At 52.4% G+C, this 21,472-nt stretch overlaps 1 long non-coding RNA gene across 2 annotated transcripts in view; it reads right to left on the bottom strand.

Moving 5' to 3' along the window:
- Positions 1 to 808: 808 nt before the first annotated feature.
- The window catches only part of LOC135406695 (uncharacterized), a 29,125-nt gene continuing 8,461 nt past the window's right edge, over positions 809 to 21,472 (bottom strand). The window contains exons 2-3 of one of the 2 annotated variants that reach the window (XR_010426421.1): positions 2,226 to 2,383; positions 809 to 1,060 (exon numbers count right to left, since the gene is read on the bottom strand). This is a non-coding gene — a long non-coding RNA (uncharacterized LOC135406695). The remainder of the gene's footprint in view (positions 1,061 to 2,225; positions 2,384 to 21,472) is intronic. The other variant, XR_010426422.1, reaches the window with a different exon arrangement.

Raw genomic sequence — 21,472 nt, 5'->3', positions numbered from 1 at the left:
CTGCTGGTTGCTTAAAGATCTTGACCGGGTAATATGGAGATTTTGGGAAATTAGGAGTTTGAAGTGCTGTTTGTAGCAGCCTGTGCTGGGCTTATAGGGCTAAACCACCCCTAATCCCTCAGATTCCCGAGTCCATGTAAAGAGCTGGAAGGTGCTGCAGGAGTCCCTCTATTTCTCTCCCAGAAGTACAATTTCTATGGGATATTGTATTTCCCTGGATGGTGGCTGGGAGCACTCCTGGGGAGGCACAGGAGGGTCCAATTCAGTCAAAAATTAGGGGTTTGGGGTCAAATTAGTTTCTGAGAAGGATCCTGCTGAGTTCTGGATGTCTTGAATTACCATCCCTTTTTTCTGCCTCAGGGAATTTTTCCCTGTGGGAGCATTTCCAAAGAATCCCAGTGAATCCCAGAATGGTCTGGGTTGGAAGGGACCTTTACACATCCTCTCTTCTATCGCCCTGCCATGGGCAGGGACACTCTGGAAGTGTTCCAGGCCAGGCTGCACGGGCCTTGGAGCAACCTGATCCCGTGGAAGGTGTCCCTGCCCGTGGCAGAGGGTGGGAATGAGCTGATCCTTAAAATCCTGTCCAGCCCAAACCACTCTGGGATTCTGCGGCTCTCTGGCCTGAGCCCACCCCTGATCCAGGAATGAGGGAACTACAACTGGTTAAAGCCCCATGTGCCTCACTCCCCGTGGCGGGAGCAGATCCAGCAACAGTAACAACCAACCCAATTCCCTGCCCTGGCTCAGCCCCGAGGGAGCTGTGCCGCTGGTTCTGGCTGGAGGTGCAGCAGGAGGGGTTAAGGTGTGGGCCGGAGCGGGGATGCGGGAGCAGCTGGATGCCAGCGGCCATGCATCTTGATTAGGGCCGTCCTGGCGGGAAGGGAGCGGGAAGGACGCGGCAATTACCGCAGTCCGTCCCAGGCACAGGTGTGGTGTGCCAGGAAGGCTGCCCGGGCTCCCGAGATGGATGGAAATCATTACACTGTGTGTAGTCAGCACAACGGCGCTGCCGCGGGAGCTGCTGACGGTCCCTCCGGCGGGGAACGCGGACCAGGAGCTGCAGGAAAACCAAGGGCACTGCTTAATAAACCTGTTACTCGGGAGCTGAAGGGAAGCTTTATATTTGATGACAGTTCTCAAGCCTTTCCTAACCCAAACCTGTCTGTGACTCCATGGTGAGACCTTCTCCACCAGGTCCTGTGGGAAAGATAAGAGGGATGAGTAGAAGGTGGGAATTTAGAATGAGTCAGTTAAATGAAGCCATTGTAGAAACAGTTCCATTTAATGTAAGTGCCACATCAGTGGCATTAGTGGGAAATAACTGGATGTTCTGAGAGTTAAAGTGACTGAAAGCCATTCTGGTGCTGGGCAGGGATGTGGTCAGACACTCCCTCCAGCAAACACTGTGCTTTGGGACATTACCACTGCACAAACCACATTCCCACAATTTTGCTGCTGTTTGGATCTCTGTACTCTTTTCTTTGTTATTCCTGAGGCTGCCCATCACCTGGCAGTGTGGATGAGTGTGGAAGAGTGTGGATAAGTATGGATGTGCCAGAGGCTGGGGTTCTGTGCTGGGAACTGCTGTGGAAAACTGGTGTTTCCAGGTGTTCAGGAGCTCCTTGGCACCTGCTGTGATGGACTCACAGGTCAGGACACCTCCAATTACCTTATTGCAAAGCCTCAAATCTGTATTTTATTCAGCAGCCAAAAGAAAACTCCCCCCAATACAGAATTACAGAAAGGAGCATTAGACTCATAGAAAACAGCAACTATTGTGCTTTTCCTCGCACAGTTCTCAAAGATTTAATTTATATTTCTGATGATGAGCGAAATTTTTTTGCTTAAAAAAAAAATTAATCAGCTGTCAATGCTGCAAATTTAAATTCTCTATTCACTAATGTTTAATAATGCCATTATATAATAATGCATTAAGGAGGGAAAATAAGCCAACCCACTTCATTTTGCTTTGGTCTGCCTGGAGGACTGGCACTTGAATCCTCCAGATGAAAGGCTAATACTTTTATCCCTTAAACTACTCCGTCAGCCCCCAAAACTAAAGGACTTAGAGGAGAATAATTGGCTCTTTAGAGGAGGAGAGCAGAACAATGTCCTCCTGCCTCTCGAGCTCCCGCGCATCTGTCCCCGCGCTCCTCGCTTTGTGCGCACAAATTAAATAATGGCACCGAAAGGATTAGATCACAAAAATATTCTCTCCTTACACTTTGTTCCAAATTAATTTCCAGATGGCTGTTCTCTCGTGCTCCAGCTGAGGGGCAGGAGAAGATCCCGGGCTGTGCGGACCAGGAGCGGGGCGGGAGGGGAACCGTCGCTCCGTGTTTGTCTGGACTGATTGTCAGGACATCACAAGCTGGTGCCCCTAAAAGAAAATGAGGACAGGGGTGCATTTGCTTTCCAATACATTAAATTTTCAGAGAGGGAAGATGAGAAAATAGAGAGCCTTTTTTCTAGCCATGCCCCAAGACGTGCCCGGATCTCTCACCTGGGACGGAGCTCGTGTGCTCCGTGTGGTTCATCCAGGGCACACTCCGGCTCCTGGATGTTGTACCCGGTGTCCCCTCGCCAAGCCCTGAGCCAGGCTCGGTGCCAAGAGGATTTCAGCAAGAATTCAATGTTCACTTGAGCTGAAAACATGCCCGCGCTGTGGCCAGCACAAGGTTACCAACACTCCTGTCCTACTTAAGCCCTATTTTGGGACTGGAAATGTGGCTCTGATGCTCTACAGGCTGAGTAAGAGCCCTGAGGACACAGGTGAGCTTCGATTCATGGCTCTGGGTGTGTTAGATCTGTTTTTCAGGCTTCTTTTTAAAGTCTGTCCCTGCTCAGGTGCAGAGATCCAGGCAGAGAACTGAGACTCTGCTCAGCACCCGCAGCCCAGGGCTTGTCCTCATGTTAATAAACTGGAGCATTGCTTGTTTAAATGAAAATATGCTGCATTTTTCCCTTGGGAAACTGGAGTCTTGGGTGCCAACCCAATCCCTGCCGTAAGAGATGGATCCAGCTCCAATCCTTAGGGGAAGTGTAAAGCTCCAAGTGCAGTGTCTGCACGGTGCTGCTTCGCAGACACCCTCACACAAAGGGAAGGAGCTCAGTCGAGGGACAGGAGCTCCAGCTGCACCATCCAAGATTCCCAAAGGCTTTGGTGGCTCCCCAGCAGAGGAAATTTAACTGCCACAGCATTCCCAGGGAAAACATAACTCCAGGAAGGCTCCAGTGCTCCCGAGGCCAGGCTGCAGCTGGACAGGAGTGTGGGGTGTGGGATGGCCATGTCCTTCCAGCGCCTGCCCCAGCAGGGACCCTTCCCCAGCCCAGGCTGCCCGGGTCTCCATGACCTTCCTGCTCTGCCCTTGTTTTCCAGGAGAGGCAGCCTGGGAGCCGGTGCTCCTCCGGCTCAAATCCAGGTGTGAGAGGGATTTACACCCTCACGAGGGCTGTTTCCATCACCCCCAAAGATAATTAAACTCTGCAGAATTCCAAACCGGTCTTAACCGCTTTCCCTGCTTTTCCTCCCACTCACATCAGTTTAGCACTCCACTAGTTATAGGGAATTTTTTCCCTGTGACTCTTCCTAAGCTCTGAGATGGCCAAGGCCCCAAAGCCAAGGGAGCAGCAGCTCTCCTGTGACACCAAGAGGTCCCGGGGTCTGTGTGTGTCTGGTTTTGCTTCGTGGCTGGATGTGAAATGGAACTGCTCCTTCTGGCACAAACTTCCCAAACAGGATGCCGGGATAATCCGAAAAGGATGCGTCCCCCGCTCCCCTCGGACGGAGAAACGGGAAACAGGCCGTGAAGGAGCAAGGAATCTTAATGGTTCCCAAATGTCCCCGCTCCAGAGGCCCTTCCCACCTGGGCACTGGACATCAGAGGTGTGACCACTGGTGTCCAGGGAGAGCGGGATGCCCCTGGGGGCAGTTCCACCACATCTGCTACAGATGGAGCTCAGTGGGACCTGCTCGCACAGTAAAACAGAGCCTAAATTCCCTGATTATTCACTGGGAATCCAGGAATATTCCCAGTCATTTTCTGCCGCTCCTCTGGGGGTCTCTTTATGTTCAGAGACCAAGCCTTGGAGCAGCCTGGGCTGTGGAAGGTGTCCCTGCCCAGAAAATGGTTGGACTGGAGGAGATTTAAGATCCCTTCCAGCCCAACCCATTCCATGATTCTGTGATTCACAGTGAGTCTGGAGCCTGGAGTCAGCTCTGGGATCCCACCATCCACCCCTCCCCGAGCTCGGCACACGTCCAGCCTGTCCCAGCGCTGCTGGGGATGGGGAAGACATCCCACTGGATACCTGTGTATCCCAGAGGGAGGGAAGCACAGGTGGCTCCTGCTCCCGGCTGTCAGAGCAGCCTTTGTGACAGACCTGTGCCTTTAAATCCAGCCTGTAGCAAATGTAAGCAATATTTTTTCATATTAACAAGAAGTAGAAACTCAGCTCCAAACCCAGATTTCTAGAGGTCTAAATCTGAATTCCCTCTGCTCCAATGCTTCTATAATATCCCTTGATTTCTCCGGCGCAATCTGACGGCATGTGAAAGTCATTCTTATTTTTACCCTCCTTATCCATATGAAAAAGGAAACACAGTCCATTTGCTGCAAGCCCCTAAGCATCTGCTGATTTGTCAGTTTTATTTAGCTAAAAAGCATTCACTTTGCTGCAGAGGGGCCGCTCAGACAGCCTGGCTGGAGAAAATTAGTTCTACTTTACCAGCATGAACTACTCTGATTGTACATTAATTAAGATATGCTTTGCCACATATGATGTGTCCTCCTAGAGATACCGGGCGAGTTGGGCCATTTGGACAGTGGAAAATTAGTGTGGAAGGGGGTAAAAGGAGGAACCACTGTTACACTTGGAGGATCCCAGGATCATTTGGGTCAAGGTCTCTCTCCTGAGGGGCCCCAAAGTGCCCCCAGCACTGGAGGTGCCTCAGCAGGGCCGGCACAGGGGACAGGCATGTCTCCGTCCTGCTGCCACAGGCACCACCCAGGGGCCACTGCCCTTCTGGGAGCATCATTCATCCACCTTCTCCCACCTTTCCCATCTCTCTCCTTCCTCACAGCACAGCTCTGCTCCAAGCTGAGCCGTGTTTTGGGATGCTCAGCCACTGCTTGTCCATCAGAACAGCTCTGCCCTTGGACAGGGTCTCCCTGCTCCCGGTGCCTGGAGAACAGAGCTGCGCTGTGCCTTGGAAGTTTCTAGCAGTGCTCAGCTCCCTGAGCAGCTGCTGGTCCTCCAGGAGACAGGAGCTGGGCTCCTCCAGGCTTGGCTAAGCCGGGCTTGGCTAGTCTTCCTCCTAAAAACCCAGGATGAGGAGCCTGTGCTGCTCCCGAGCAGTGACACCGGTGAGGAGCGAGGGGACAGCAACTCCTTGGGGCCTCACTTCCCATCTCATCCACTGTTCCCACAGCAGACACTCACCCTGACCATCCTTTCCTGTTTGAAAACAGTGTGACTGCCTCAGAAAACATCAGTGACCACTGGCAATAGTGTAGGGAATGTGCGCTCGGGATCAGCTCCCGTAGATCTTTCTCCCATCCTTTCAGCCCTTTGACATCACTGGACTGACCAAAGGGCTCCCAGGGTCTGCTGAGCCATCAGTTACTTGCAAGTGATATAAAAATAGTGCTAAACCCTTTACCATGTAAAACAGATATAAAACACATAGGGATTTTTACTTCCTTTTTCATCTGTGCTTTTTAAAGCAAAAAAACCCCGGTATCTGGCCTCTAAGCCTTCAATTAATTGAACAAAGATTTCAAAATTGTTCAATTGGTTTCATTAGGAAGTGTATAATAGAATAATAAAGTAAAACAAATGATATAAAGCAGACCCACTAATTAGCTCTACATGATTGATACAGCTTTGGACGAGGCATTTGATCTCCAACAAAATGCAGTTCCTTGTTAAGAGGATTTTTAATTGATGTGCAGAGAGGTATTAGATGATGTTGGAAAATAATTACTCAAAAGCTACTCATGCATTTGGCTGCACATAACAAATGAAGTTTGGGCTGTGGATCTGGCGGAGTGGACACGTGCTAATTAATAATGAGGGGAACGAGCATCTTCCAGGAGTTTTTAACCCAGTGTTTACGAGGAGATGGCGTCGCAATTATGGGCCATAATGAGGTTGTCATCAACCAAATCCACATTCCTCAGATGGCAGCAGCACTGGGGAGTGGTGCAGCCCCTCTCCTGTGCCATCCTTCTGGGCTTGGGACTGTGTTAGAAAGCAGGGATGGCTGCTCCCAACTGTCCAGTTATCCAGTTATCCAGTTATCCAGCCATCCAGCTATCCAGTTATCCATCTATCCAATTATCCAGCCATCCAGTTACCCAGCCATCCAGTTACCCAGCCATCCAGTTATCCAGCTATCCAGTTATCCAGCTATCCAGCTGCCATGGGCATTCTGGGACAGGGACACTCCTCTCACCCTGGAAACTCAGAGCTGACTCCTGTGGGTGCTGCTGGTCCTAAGAAACCAAAGCCAGCCTTAAAACTTTGCTGCTTTACAGACCAAAGTCCACGTCTCTGTTAAGAACTTTGGATTCAGAAGTAAGGAATGAGCAAAGCCAGGCTGGATTCCAGAAATCCCTTTGGCTTTGGATGCTCCATTCCCGTGAAACCCCTTGGGCAGGCAGCACTTCCCACCTTGGTGGCAGGGCTTTGGAAATCCCGGGAGCGATCCCTGCAGACAATCGTGGCTCTGTGCACGCTGTGCAGTGACATCACTCATTCAGAGCCTGGCCAAGTGTCACTCTCCTGTCATGTGCCACATTCCCTGCAGCTCCAGACAATCCGTGTCCTCTTTGGGAGACAACTCGGCGTCTGATTTCGCGAGCGATGCCAAAAGTCTCACTTTTTCTCCTTCAAATAAATGACTCTGACACTTCCCAGCCATGGCTTTATATTTTTACAGAAATGTGTGTTTGGTGGGTGAGAGCGTGGCGTGGTTTGAACAGTTGTCAGAAGTTTTATTTTTGGAAGAAGACAGGGAGTATTTGGGAGATAATTAAGAGTTTGTGAAGTTTCCTTGCGAAACGAGACAGGCCCAAACCACCGTCTTCTGCTCCAACACGCATTTTACACTCGATTCCTCCTTTGCCACCTCCTCCTCCTCCTCTAGTTTATAAGTCTGTTAATTAATGGTGTTTATTCTCCCCCTGGCCCCGCCTGAGCAGTGGCTTTGTGATTATATTATTAGGAAGCGATGATAACGCATGTGGGAAAAGGTATTATTGTGTGTGTGGGCTCCCCCATCGCTATGGAAACAGGCAAATATTTGCAGACCTCAACTCCTGATTAATGCCTCCTGCTTATTAGAGAAAGTCTGGATGGGGAGGATTCCTCGGGAGCCGCTCCCTCTGACAGTTCCTTTCCGTGTGTACGAGCCCCGGGAATTCCAGGCTCCATCCCCTCGGAGCAGTTTCCCCACCAGCCATTTTACCGGCGTGGCACTGAAACACAAGTGCAGTGGGAATTACTTTGCAACCTGCTGGTTCACATTTCGGTGCAAAGGGTTTTATCCCAAATATATTCCTCCCTGAAGGGCAGGATGCAGACCCAGGCGCCGACCGACAGCACGGGATTAAAGCCGGAGGGACGAGGCTGCTGCTGCCGGGGAACTTCCGGAATGGGGAAATCATGATTCCAGGATTCTGGACACTTGGACAAGAGGAGAGAGGAGGGACAGGTGTGTCCCTCCTTGTCCACCTTGTGCAGGTGCTTTTCAACCCATGCCAGAGCCGCCCTCGCATCCCTGCCCAGCAGCCAGGGGCCACCCGCCCGCCAGGATTGCCCGGCACTGCCCGCGGGGCAGCGAGGCAGAAGGAAGAGCTGAGGGTGGGAAGTGAAGCCACGGTGATCTGCAGGGCCTTGGGGCATCTCCCTGAACATCTGCAGCCACCTCGGGCAAAATGCTCTCCCTCCGGAGCCCAATGGAATGTCGGCAGCTGACCCCGGAGCGGCCACGGCTCCGGCCGGGGGTGTCACTCCGGGGGTGTCACTCCGGGGGTGTCACTCCGGGGGTGGCACTCCGGGGGTGTCACTCCTGGGGTGTCACTCCGGGGGTGTCACTCCGGGGGTGTCACTCCGAGGGTGTCACTCCGGGGGTGTCACCCCGGGGGTGTCCCAGCACCGCCCCTGCCCCGCCCCGGGCAGCTTCAGGGCTGGGCAGGGCCCGGGGCTGGGAGCAGCGAGGAAAAGGGATGAAACGCCGCAGGAGGAGGGCCGGAGGCCTGCAGTTTTCCCTGCCCTGTTGTTTTACAGGGGAATTTTTCTCCCGGGAAAACTGTGTCTGTTCCAGTTGGGTTTCACAAGTGAACGCTTTGATGGCTGTGCCCAAGGTCCTGAGTCAGCCTGAACGGGGTTACAAAAGCAGCAGAGGTGGTGCTTTCCCAGAGCTCTGCCGGAGGGAGACTCAGAGCTGAAGCTCCAGATGCAGTTTGTGACTAAGGAATAAGTAACTCTAATCATATCAATACATATTTTGTAAATAATACCGAAATAATGCCATCAAATCACGGAATCACAGAATCTCCTGGGCTGGAGATGACCTTGTGGAGGTGCTTTTCAACCTAAATGACTCTGTGAGCCTGTGATGAGCATTCTGAGTGCTAAGGAGGATCAGCTCTACCTTGTGCTTCCCCGCTCGCCTCCACCCCTGGAATTTGGGCTCGTGCATCCCAAAACTGCCGCTCAGGGTTTCACTTAGCCACGGTCTGGTCCCCTCAACGAAGAGATCTCCAGCTTCTTCTCTCCCTCTCCCTCAGAACCCGGTTATTGACTCGTAATTTGTCACAATGACAGAGTTTGGTTCCTCCCCGGGAAATGTTTGAATCAAGCAGCAATTAATGCATTGTCAAGCACTTGAGGTAATTGTGTAATAAGCACCACATTACCTGGAGTAGTAACACATTTCCCGGCTAAACCAGCAGGAAAACTGCTGCGGGTTTTTTGCCAGGTTATTTTGGGGTGTGAAACCTGCTGTTGTGCAAAGGCAGCGTGAGTCCATATTATGCAGGAATCGATGGATTCCTGTCTTTCCAGGCGCCAGTCGGAGCCGTGTGACAAGGGCACGGCATTCTTCCCGATCCAGCAGGTTGTGTGAAAGCCCAGCCTCAAGCTGAGCCTGCCGGATCCAGCTGTACTTTGTTTGCTACCTAATGGAGCAGCTCCGAGTTATAACACCCCCAAGAAACGAGCCTGCGGAGCGCAGGGAAGTGCTGGAACTCCGGCGGCCCCGCGACAAACCATTGCGGGGCTCACCTGCGGGGCCGGGCTCCGTCAAACAAGGACCGGCGCCGTGGGGCTGCCGGGGCTCTGTGCTGGACCCGGGGCAGGCAGGGGCTGGCAAAGGCCGCGTGGCCAAGGAGATGGTTATTGCTGTGTCCCAAATGCCTTGGCCACGCGTCAGGCAGCGGGGCGGCAGCTCTGCACGAGGGCAGCAGGCTGGGGTGGGTAAGGGATGACGGGCAGCGCCGGCTCTCGCAGGCCCCCCGTGCAGCCCCTGCCGGCTGTGGCGGTGCATTTACCCCTGCAGGGCACTGTCCAGCTGGACAATCCCGGTTTGCCGGGAGCTGGCTGAGACAGGGAGTGAAGCCCCTGCAGCAGGGCCCCCAGAGCTCCCCTGCCAGGGTCACTGCCCACGGCACCCGCTGCCTCGCCCCCTTCCATGGGACAGGGCCCCAGCTCACAGGACAGTCCTGAGCTCCTTCCCAGCAGCAAATGGCAAAGCACAACCTCAGCCTCTGGTTTGCAAGGAGAATGTTTCCTTTTCTTTTTTTTTTTTTTTTAAATTAGATTTCAAATAATATCCCTGCAATGTGTGACCTGGGCTAGTGGAAGGTGTTCCTGCCCCTGGGGGGTGGCACGAGATGAGCTTTAAGATCCCTTCCAACCCAATCCATCTGGGATTCGATGATTCTGTGTATCACATTCATCCTTCCTGCAGAATCCTCCCAGATCTGGGACTGTAAGAGCAAAGAATCACACGTACAGCACGTTCGCTCCCTTTGCTGGTGCTCCCGGGGAGCTGCTGACCAAGGAAAGTGCCAACCATGTGTTTCCACCTTTAACTTTGAAACATGCTGATCACATTTTCTCCTTCAGCCTTTCCCTCTCGGCTGCTTGTGCACATAGTTTATTCAATTCGTGGCGGTGCACAATAAAAATCAATAAAAAGCATTTATTATAAAGTAGCAGAGATTAAAATAACTGGCTTGGCTGTGCCACTGCAGCACGGGGCGCTCAGAGCAAGGATGCGCTCCACACAAAATGTGATTTATGCTCTGCAGAGGGGAAAAATCCCAGTAAGCAGAAAAGGAAGTTTTATTGTCTTGCCAGTGAATCACTGTCCTGCTTTAGACACAGTTAACAGGCAGGAAAATATTATTTAATAACATTAATGTAGCATTTCATTATCTGTATAGCTGTGGTAAATACAGACCATTTCTCCTGCCTGTGGTGGTACCTTCAGAGCTCTAATCAGGGGAGCAAAGCTGCCTCAGTTTCCAAAATCCACACTCATTTCCTGAGGCAGGAGCCCCCAGCCCCACCGTGGGAGCCCTGCTCTTCCTTCCCCCCCTCCCTCAGTTCCATGGGTGTGGGATCTGAGCCCTCTGGAGCATCAGCACCTGTGTCACCACCGTGTAAATACAAAAAGCTTCCAAAGAAGGTGTTTGGGACTAACCTGGAGCAACAGGCTGGGAGAGCTGGGGGTGTTCCCTGGGAGAAGGGAACAATCCAGGGAGACCTGAGAGCCCCTTCCAGGGCCTAAAGGGGCTCCAGGAGAGCTGGAGAGGGACTGGGGACAAGGCATGGAGGGACAGATATCCCAGTGACAAGGTCAGGCAGCCCCTGGAATGCTGCAGGAGAACAGGGCGTCCCAGCTGCACCAGGAGCTGCCCCGTGGCCAGTCCCACAGCCAGCTTTGAGCTGTCCCTCAGCTCCGGGACACCAAGAGCAGGAAAAGATTCTGGAGCTGGTTGTGCCAGGGAACCCAAGAGCCACTGCATTTGTTTTCTTGGGTTTTGTCCTATAAACTGCAGTCCTTATTAAGCCAGTAAATATGCCTTTTTACTGGCTGGCTGACAGCTCACATGCTTTCTGGGCTGTCTCCTTAAACATTTATGAGCACTCATGAATATGCAAATCCACAGCCTAATGTCTGCAAAATGGTTGCAAGTACAAACGCTGCGTTAATATTTCATACAACGATGGGAGCAGATCAACAATCATCAATTTTGAACAAATATGTTGCTTCATTAATAACTAATGAGGCGGTGCCGGATTTGGCATTTACAGGAAAAAGTGGCATTTAAAAGGAGCTTCTGGGGGATCGTTCTCCTTGGGAAGAGGGTTGGCAGCCCTGGTGGTTGCCAGGAGTTTTCCAGGGTGAGAAGTGTGGGAGATGCACTCACAGAGTTACGGATGTGCCTCCAAGAGAAGCTGCTCCTTGCCGAGGGTTTGCTGGGTGTGGAAGGCCAAGAGCTCTCCCACTGGGAGCCCTGGTGCTCCTGCTGTGCTCCTGGAACGGGGCTCATGTGCTGGGGGTGCTTTGGAGACTCCCAGGAGGGATTCCAGCAGGCCTTCGGTGCAGGACCTCCTTTCCCTGAAACACCAGGATGCCAACGAGCACCCAAGTGCCAGAGGGTCCTGGAGTGGTGGAACAGGAGGGCAGAAGGTGGTGGAAGGGCAGGAAATCCCTAAGAAGGTTTGGGAGGCATCATCTGCTTTGGGGTTGTTCTGATTTAATTAAAGCCTGTCTGTGGAGCAGAACCTCCTCCAACCCTCCCACAGGGTCAGACAATTGGCACCTTGGAGTTTTCCCTGGTGGATCCCTGGGCTCCTTCCATGATGTCTCCCAAAACTTGTCCTTGCTTTGGCTTCACACGAGGAACAGCAGCTTCCTCGGGAGAACATCCCTATGTCCTCATAAATTGCTCCATAAAGTGTAAACATGGTTTCTAAAAAGCCTTTTGGAAACTTTAACAATCAGTCAAACCACCCAAAATATTTATGTGCATGGCGTGGGCTCTGCACAGCTCCTAATTATCGATATTATTTCTCTTTTGAGGCATTTTTGTTCATTTTTAGGCTGTGTTGCCACTAGTTTTTGACACTTCAATCTAAGTAGAGTTACAAAATAAAATAAAAAACAGGATAATTTCTTTTTTTCCACCTTAATACAAAGATAAACAAGCGAAATCACTCCTGTGCTAGCTGGTACAATTTCAATTTTTAGCTGTGTTGATAATCTCCTTTTGATGCTAATTAATTACAAGTAATCATAAAAACAAATTAAAACCACTATACTTGCAGCAGGTTTTTTTTTATGCTTACGAAATAACGCATCTTTATGCATTTGTTTATTTGCCATGTAAAAAAATGTAATCTATATTCATAGGAAAACAACTTTAGCACCAGCACTGGTGCTGCAAACCATCAGAACTCAGGTTTTTTAGCTGTTTTTCCCCTTTTTCCAGTGTCAAACCCCAAAGTGCCTCAGTTTTGAAACAGCAAAACCGCAAAGGGATTTGGTGCTCAACTGTATTTGTACACAGGCTTGGGAATATGGATTTACAAGGAAATGCCATTTGTTCAGAGCTAAATATCCATCCAAAATGCCTTGAAAGCAGTTGGTGGTTTAAAAGGAGCTCCTGCCTACACTGAATCGTTGTATTGCTCCACGGGGGGAAATGAGGCCTGGCCCCGTGTCCCGGTGCTGCTCCACTCAGCCAGGCACTGTTTGCCATGGAATCACCCTGATCTCGGAGCTCTTCTGGGGGAATGGGCCCGCTTTTCCTCCGGGGTTCTGTCCCAAATGGCCATGGGGACGATGCCTCGGCTCCACCACGGCTCCCAGCCTCCTCCTGTGCTTCTCCTTCTTGCCCAGCAGTTCCCGGGGGCAGAGGGAGCCTCGCAGCTCACCCTGGGCTCTGCAGCTGGGCCGGGGACGCTCTGGGAGCTCGGGCAGGAAGGAGCAGGGCCAGGTTGGGAAGCGTCCCAGGGCCGAGTCCCCACCGACTCGTTATCGAGGCTCCGGGCGCTGACCTCACTGCTGGAAGGGGCCCTCGAATTCCTTGGCAGCCTCCAAGATTAAGGAACAGAAGCTTTTATGGGATTACACGTGAAAATGAATAACCCAAGGCCGCACAGGCCTCTCTGCACTACGGGATTAAACGATATATTTTCGCTGTGAATTCCCATCTTTCTGAGTTTCCAGAGCAGTCTCCCGGCAGGAAAGGAAGTGAGCACAGAGAGAGGAACAGGCTGTCCGGGAGGCTGCGGCATTCCCAGCTCCGGGAAGAGCCAGCATCCCTCAGGAGCCTGGCATGCTGGAGGACTCTCAGGAATAGCTGGGTTTCCTTTCCTTTGACATCAACATTTTTGGGGTGGGTATTTCCCTGGTTTCCCTGGCAGTGGTTTCCCCGGGGCTGAACCCTGGGATCTCCGTTTTGGTGGGCTCTGGGAGGGTGCCCTGACACATCTGCATATTACATGTTAATTATGAGCACCAAGCGAGGCAGAGGGGTTTATCTCTGCCACAGATATAGATCTCACTAAATACCAGAGGTGCTAAAGCTCCAGCAGCACGTTTGTGTTAATCAAATGATACGGAATTAACATACTGTACAATAATTGCCTTGTTAGATTGAAATTAAAACCTATTTGAGACACATAATCTGGAGTGTGACTCACTGTTCCAGCCACATTTAGATTGTTGTCAGTACAATTAGGATTTGGAATTTACAAGTTGAGGGTTTTTTTTATTTTATTTTATTTAATCAATCACTATGGCAACGGCAAAATTAAACAGGAGACGTCCCCTCTTCCAAATCCGGTGGGTTGTACTTGTTCCTCTGGCTGGTGGAAAAGCAGACTTAAAAACTTTTGGAAAACCAGTCTTTTCAGAAGCTTATCCGTGTGGTTGGGCCTGACCTCCTGGAAGCCAGGTCTGGGAGGAGCAAGGCCCTGGGAAATCCATCACCCACCCTCTGGGAAAGGTGGAAAGAAATGGGGTGGCACAAAACGAGCTGCTGGAAAACTGGAGCCCCCAAAAAGCTGCTGGTGCTGGTGCTTCTTAAATCCAAGGGGGATTCCAGTCCAAACCCTCCTTCCCTGTTCCCCTGTTCAGTGGAACAAACCTTTAGGCATCCACGACTTCCCAACACGTGGCCATCCCACAGCTCCTGTCTCTGGAGGGCAGAAAATGCCTTATGAACTATTTGTTAATTCTGCCTCTGAACAGGGGGAGAAAGGGGAAAATGAACAAAGAAACTGATTTTCCAGAAGGGGTTTTCTTAAACAAACAAAGAAATGAAACAACAAATCCCTGCGCTGCCATTCCCAGCTGGAGAAAACAGCTCCCTTCGGCTCAGAGGGAGCCGTGGGGTCCAGGAGAGCAGGTATCCTGATGTCCCTGAAAACCTCCCCTTTAGGTGAACAGCTGGGATGGCTTTTCCTGTGTCCAGGAGCTCTGCTTCTCTCCTGGGGTCTGTCCTTACAGCAGAGCTGCTCTCCCACTCTGGGTTGGCTCTGGCACACGCTGCCTGCTGCCACCAGTGACCTTTTTCCTGGACTTTTCTCCTGGCTGGCTGTGAGAAAGTCCCTCCCAGAGAGGACACAGCCTCTCCTGGCTGGTCCTGAGGGCCGGGGAGGCCCCAGCACCAGCCCCTGCTCTTTGCTCCATTGCGTGATGGATCGATTCAGTGTGGCCAAGGAAAACCCAGCGAGGTTTTCATCCAGAAAAAAACCGATTTGAGTTGGCTTTGAACCCTCCCCAGCACCCAGGCTGGGTCACACAGTGTGTGTGAGCACAGGGAGGCATTCCAGGGCGCCGTGCAGAGGGTTCTTTGAGTCGCTGGTTGATGCAGTGAGACCCCCACTCGGTGCAGGAGTGTTTTCGGGTGATTAACGCCGGCCCTGCTTCCTGACACCCCACCCCGGGCGGGCCCGTGCCCACACCTGGCACCGTTAACAACCCCTTCTCCTGGCCCTCTCCCCCTCCCTGCCAGGCTGACCTCGGCGGTACAGGTGTAACTTAACGAGGCACATGTTGCAGCCAGATGTCCTGCAAACAGACACCGCGCCGAGAGCGGGGCCCGAATAATCCTGAAATATTAATCAGGCGGCGGCTCGGGAGAGCGGCCTCCTTAGCACAGCTCCAGTCTTGCACGTCAGCCCCGACAGATGGAAAAAAAGCAGGGAAATGCATTTAACATTCCTGCTCGTTCCTTAAGAAATAATTATCTGATTAAATGTGCCAAATGTGATCCTGGTTCTTCCCTGCGCCGCCGCCGTCCCGGGAGCAGTGCAGCTCCGCTGGCAGCGCCGCGACAGCGCGGAGTTACGGCAGGAACCGGAGCGGAGCGGGCCAGCCCGGCGGCCTGAACTCCAGCAGTCGGGATTTAAGGGCCGTCCAACCTCGTCAGTTTACAACTGGGGCTCTGTGTGCTAATCATAACATATAAATTACACACCAGGCACCTTTTCAGCAGCAGAAACGCGCTGGAGGGGTCCTGCCAGGAGTGGCTGGGGAAACGAGCTCTGCCAACGGCCCACCTGGAATCCTCCTGCAGCCCGTGGGCTGGGGGGCACTGCGGGATCACAGGGCTTTGCTGGGAGCTCTCTGGCCCCGGGAAGGGTCAGTGTCTCCCTCAGGAAGCAGCCCCCACCACAGATGCTCTGGGATGGAGAGACTGGAAGGGGTGGCCAGGCACTGGAATTGTTCCTATCCCTGGAGGTGTCCAAGGAATGTCTGGACATGGCACTCAGTGCTCTGGGCTGGGGACGAGGTGGGGCTGGGTCACTCCATGATCCCCGAGGTCTTTTCCAACCTCAGTGATTCCACTGCCACAGCTCTTTGAGGGACTCAAGAGAAGCCCAGGTGAATGTTTCAGCTCCAGCTCGTGGGCAGGAGATGTGGCGGGTGGAGATTTGATCTTATTTTTGGCAAAGCAACAGCAAGTTGTGATTCAGGCCCTGTTTTCCACAAACTGCCTCTTGCCTTCGCCTTCCACTTCCGTCTAACCCAAGGAAGATTGTTGTCTGTCTCCGTAAACACCTGTTTGGAGTTTTTTAAATGCCTGGTTCCCAAGAGCTGTGTTATAATAAGGCACAATTTAATTGCATTGAAAGGAGGGGGAAGAAAGGTATGATTTCCAAAAGGACAGAATACTCCTGATATTTACGGCCCCATTTAGCACAGTGCTTTGCTTTAAGGAGGTGGGGATTTACATGTGTTAAGTGCTCCTACAAATCTCCTTTACCCTTTCTTGGAAAAGGGCAACACAATAATAATTGTTAAATTTATGTGTTAAGGCGTCTGTACTGTAGAGCTCTGCAAACCAAGCTCCATAGACTTCCTGCCTCTACTCTTTATCCTTTAACTATCTCCACTGAAATGCCTGATTATCCCGTTATCCAGCGGAGAGGCTGCTGGTGGGAGCTCCGGTGTGCGGCTCCATCCCTGCCTGTTGGACCTGGGAAGGGGCTCCCAGGAGTTTCCATGCCTGTGGCCTAAAGTTATAAAAATTTAGTTACATTGTCAGGAGATAATCATAGAATCCTTTAGAATCACAGAACCATGGAATCACTGGGGTTGGAATAGCCCTTGAGCCCCCAGAGGTGCCAAGGCCGCCACTGCCCCACGTCCCCAGGTGCCACAGCCACACGGTTTCAATCCCTCCAGGGATGACCAGGGATGCCAGGCCTGGCCAGCCCTTTCCATGCAGGAGTTTTCCTGATATCCCATGTGCCCCAGTGCTGTGCAGAAAGGCAGCCAGTCCCCAGAGCAGCTCTCACTGTGCCTGTGACAGGAACAGGCTGCTCTCCCGGAGCCCCTTTAGGCCCTGGAAGGGGCTCTCGGGTCTCCCCAGGCCCTTCTCTGCTCCAGGCCAGACCTCTCTGTCCATCCCCGTGCCCTCCTCCCATCACACACCCCAGAACTTGGACTTCCAGTTCCAGCTGTTAACCACCGGGTCTCCGAGCTCTCCAAGCTCCAGAGAAAATCCCAAGGTACAAATCCAAGTGCAAATCCCTATGATTCACCGGCTACTGGCGCCAGATGATTTTGGTTTACCCTCCATACACAAAGCATTAGTGTGTCACCCACGGGGGATGTTTATCAGCTCACGCTGTGCACACAGTTGGCAGCTGTTTGCCCCAAAAATGCACTAACCAGTCCCTTCCAGGGTCACATCCCCCTTCTCCCTTCTTATTGCTCTGCCCCAAAATCCCGAGACATTCAGAGAAGCAAAACCATGGAACAGCAGAGTTAAGATTTAAAGGTAAAATCATTTCAGGGGTGTTGAAATTGTCCTAATTAACCATTTCCAGGCTAGGGAGCTGGGAGAGAGATCCTGCAAGGGTTAACCCAGGCTGGCAGGGGTGGGAGACACATGGGAAGGGCTCCTCTGTGCTCCCACCGGCTGCTCCAGGTGGGCACATCCGCATCCGTATGGATGGCACGATCCTGAGGACTTGAGGGACTCCCCAGGCACCTTGGAGGTTTATCCAGTCCCATTCCCACCCTCTCCTCTTCTCAGTTTGCCTGTTTATCTCCAATCTGTCTGTTTAAATTCCTTCTAAACAAGATGGGAATATCTTGATGCCTGTTTGTGAGACTATTCCGCATCCATCTGTTATTTACATCATTCGTTTTCCTGAGGTGTCTCCAACAAATCCTGGCTGGATGCTCTGTATGTGTTATTAATAAAACAGCTGTAAAAATATTAACTGTACGGCCTAATTGTCAGCCCTGATTAGGAGCCAAACTCATCCCCGGACGGATGCTGAGCACGGAACGTGGCTGTTTTCCAGCCCTGACCTCGCTCCTGCCTTTGCTCCTTGAGCACTTCAGTTCCAGGGTTGGAAGGGGCCTTAAAGCTCATCTCATTCTACCCCTTGCCAGGGCAGGGACACCTTCCATAGACCAGGTTGCTCCAACCTGGCCTTGGACACTTCCTGGGATGGGGCAGCCACAGCTTCTCTGGGCAGCCTGTGCCATCCCCTCATCCCCCTCACAGCCAAGAATTCCGTGTGTTCCTCTTTGGAAGCCACAGCAGGATGACCAGAGGTGTGGGACCATCGCTCCACCTCTCTCAGGCTGATGGCATTCAATTCACTGGGAAGTTCTAAAGCAAGATCAATTTTGGAGGAAAATGTCAGGATTTAACCCCCAGTAACTCTTTCAACAGGTGCCTTTTTCTTTCAGTCAAACCGTGGCCGCTGGTCCTGCTCCCTCCTCCCCCTTTGGAAGGGTGACCATGGCAAGAGCCGAGCGGCTCCAGAGCCTTCTCATGTTGCAGAGACATGAGGAGATGGAGGAAAAATGCAAACTCGGTGCCAACACCCGTGCAAGACCTTGTGCCACTGTCTGTGGAGCTGTTTCCCAGCAGAGGGCTTGGAAACCCTGGGGAGGGTCACCACGGGGGGCAGAGCTGGGGGCAACACAGACACTTCCCAAAGCAACATGCTCGCTAGGTCTGGTAGGAAAAGAGTCCTTTATTTTTGGGGATCTGTGGATACCCACGACATTGAATGGAAAGGGCTGTCAGGCACTGGAACTGCCCGGGAGGTTTGGAGTCCCCACCCCTGCAGGTGTCCCAGGAAGGCCTGGCCGTGGCACTCAGTGCTCTGGGCTGGGGGACAAGGTGGGCATCGGGCACAGGGGGGATCCATGGGCTGGGAGGGCTTTTCCAACAGAACTGCTCCTGTGATTCCCCTTTATTAGAGAGCACTACCTGCCCCTGAGCACAGTTTCAAGAGAACAGAGATTTGGCTGAATTCAGAGGAGCCGTCCCCGTGTTCTACCTCGAGTCGTGCTCTCCCAGGAGCTGGAGGCTGAGGATGAGTGTTTGTGGCATTTTTGATGTTTCCATGGGGATTGCTATAGTAACAATTCTCCTACCCCTTCATTTATTAATTTACTTTGTTATAACACTAAAGGTAAACCACATCTCCAAAGAAACAATAGCTTTAAAGAGATTTCACTGGCCTCGCCATCCACGTTCAATTTTCCAGCGAAAGGGCCTTGAGTTTGTGTTTAAAGGACAACATTTGCAGCTAATTTAATACAGTCAAAGGAATGAGATTCCACAAGGTTTCCTTTGAGACTGGAAAACAACAGCTGATCTATGTCATAACACATTACAGCGCGCAGCGGTTTAGCAATCCTCGTGCGGAGCGTCCCTCGGCAGCCGCAGCTCCAGCCTCCCCCTGGCCCTGCGGAGGGGATGGGGAGCCCAGAGAGCCCTGCAGTGTTGGGCTGGACAGGATCTGACAGACCCTCCAGCCCCAGCCCCCTGCCCCGGGCAGGGACACCTGCCAGCAGCCCCGGCTGCCCATCTCCAAGGGACGCCGGGGCTCGGCCTAGTGGCGGAGGCACAAAGGGAAGGCAGAGGATTCAGTGCTTTTAAAAGCCCCTTTTAGTTGACAAGGTGCAAATATTCCCCTTTGCAGCTCTGTGGCAAAGAGCAGATTACTGGGTCACTACACTTCACCGCTACCAAGCGCCACTCCTGCCAAAATAAAGGCTGGATTTTGGGCAGTTCCCGTTCAGGGTCCCCTGATAACCCCTGGGTTTGACGGGGGAAACACGGAGGTCATTTATTCTCCTCACAGAAAAGCTCCCACCCGTCTATGTATTGCATGTGATCAATAGAGCTTCTGAATGCAAGTGCTGCTGATTTAACCTAATAACCAGAGTGTCATAAAAGGCAATAAGCAGCTTAAACCAACATGTGAAGCACAGTCTCTATAGCAAGAGCGGGAGCTGTTCCAGGGCCCCCAAAGGGTCTTCAAATCACTTTATTTTTATGGGGCGAACGTAACCACGTCAAAAAACCCAACTTGACATTTGAAAGTGGTTTAAAACTCCCTGTAAAACCCTTCCCCGAGCACAAGCTTCTTTCCAAGGTCTCAGCCCTGCAGCTATTGTTGTGTCTCTGTAGCTCAGCTTGTTCGAGTCTATTTTCCTCGTGCTCTTTTTTTTTTTCAGCAAGAACTTTATTGAAGTGCCTTTTTTTTTTCCTAAGGAAAAAGACAATTTCCTCTTTTTATTCCATGTTGTGCCTTAGGTTCCTTTGAAAGAGACTGTGGCAACCTCTCCACAACGCATGGAGCTGCGTTTTCAGAGAACCAGGGAATGCTGGAATGGTTTGGGTGGGAAGGGAGCTCAGAGCCCATCCAGTTCCACGCACTGCCAGGGGCAGGGACACCCTCCCCAGCCCAGGTTGCTCCAGCCCCGTTCAAGGTGGTGCCGAGCCCCCCCTGGGCACGAGGGACACTGTGGGGATGGAGCTGTGCATTCCGGGAGCACAGGGAAATCTGGCTCCTTGTGAGGGGGAAAATGTCATTCTCTACTTAGCACTGCTTTGCATGTTCTTTTGTAAACACAAAACTGTGCTTGGCAGCAAAAACTCGCTTTTGTGAGCGAGCAGCGGGGTCACAGCGCGGGTGGGCACAGACAAGGTGAGCCGGGCACACACAAGGTGAGCTGGGCACACACAGGGTGAGCCGGGCACAGACAAGGTGAGCTGGCACAGACAAGGTGAGATGGGCACACACAAGGTGAGCCGGGCACACACAGGGTGAGCCAGGCACACACAAGGTGAGCTGAGCACAGACAAGGTGAGCTGAGCACAGACAAGGTGAGCTGAGCACAGACAAGGTGAGCCGGGCACACACAAGGTGAGATGGGCACACACAAGGTGAGCCGGGCACACACAAGGTGAGATGGGCACACACAAGGTGAGCTGGGCACACACAGGGTGAGCTGGGCACACACAAGGTGAGCTGAGCACACACAAGGTGAGCCGGGCACACACAAGGTGAGCTGGGCACACACAAGGTGAGCCGGGCACAGACAAGGTGAGCTGGGCACAGACAAGGTGAGCCGGGCACACACAAGGTGAGCCAGGCACACACAAGGTGAGCCGGGCACATCCACAGGGCCGGGACAGATCCTGCTCCTTCCCTGTGCCACCGCGGGACACAGCGAGGGACCAGGGCTGGGATCACACCAGGGTTTGGGGGTGGGAACAGACCCTGCACCTCCAAGTGGATGGCACCTCAGAGGGGATGGCCAGGGGTGCTCTGAGGAGGCAGAGAGGATGAAACCAATAAAACGTACAAAAACTGATAAAAATCCATACCATCAGTAAAACTGTCCCGGGCTGCTGGAGGCAGCGGGAAGGGGCGAGCTGGGGCCTGGTCCCCATGGCCACAGGAGTGGCCAAGCAGCAGTTCTCCCGGCGTGCCCCAGCACAAGGGGCCAGCACATCTCCATATGGCAGCCGGCTTACGGCGGCGGCCCCAAATCGAGTCAGGGTGAGTGAGGGGAATTACACCGCATTGTTGGTTTTAATATTTGAAATGCAGCTCACATTGGAGGCCCGGCGCTGCTCGGTGGGAGAAATATCCGTGGAACAGCAGCCAGGGA

This window comes from Pseudopipra pipra, chromosome Z (assembly GCF_036250125.1).
Source record: "Pseudopipra pipra isolate bDixPip1 chromosome Z, bDixPip1.hap1, whole genome shotgun sequence".
NCBI lineage: Eukaryota > Metazoa > Chordata > Aves > Passeriformes > Pipridae > Pseudopipra > Pseudopipra pipra.
The sequence above is the reverse complement of the archived record's forward strand: the minus strand, read 5'-3'. Positions and strand labels throughout refer to the sequence as shown.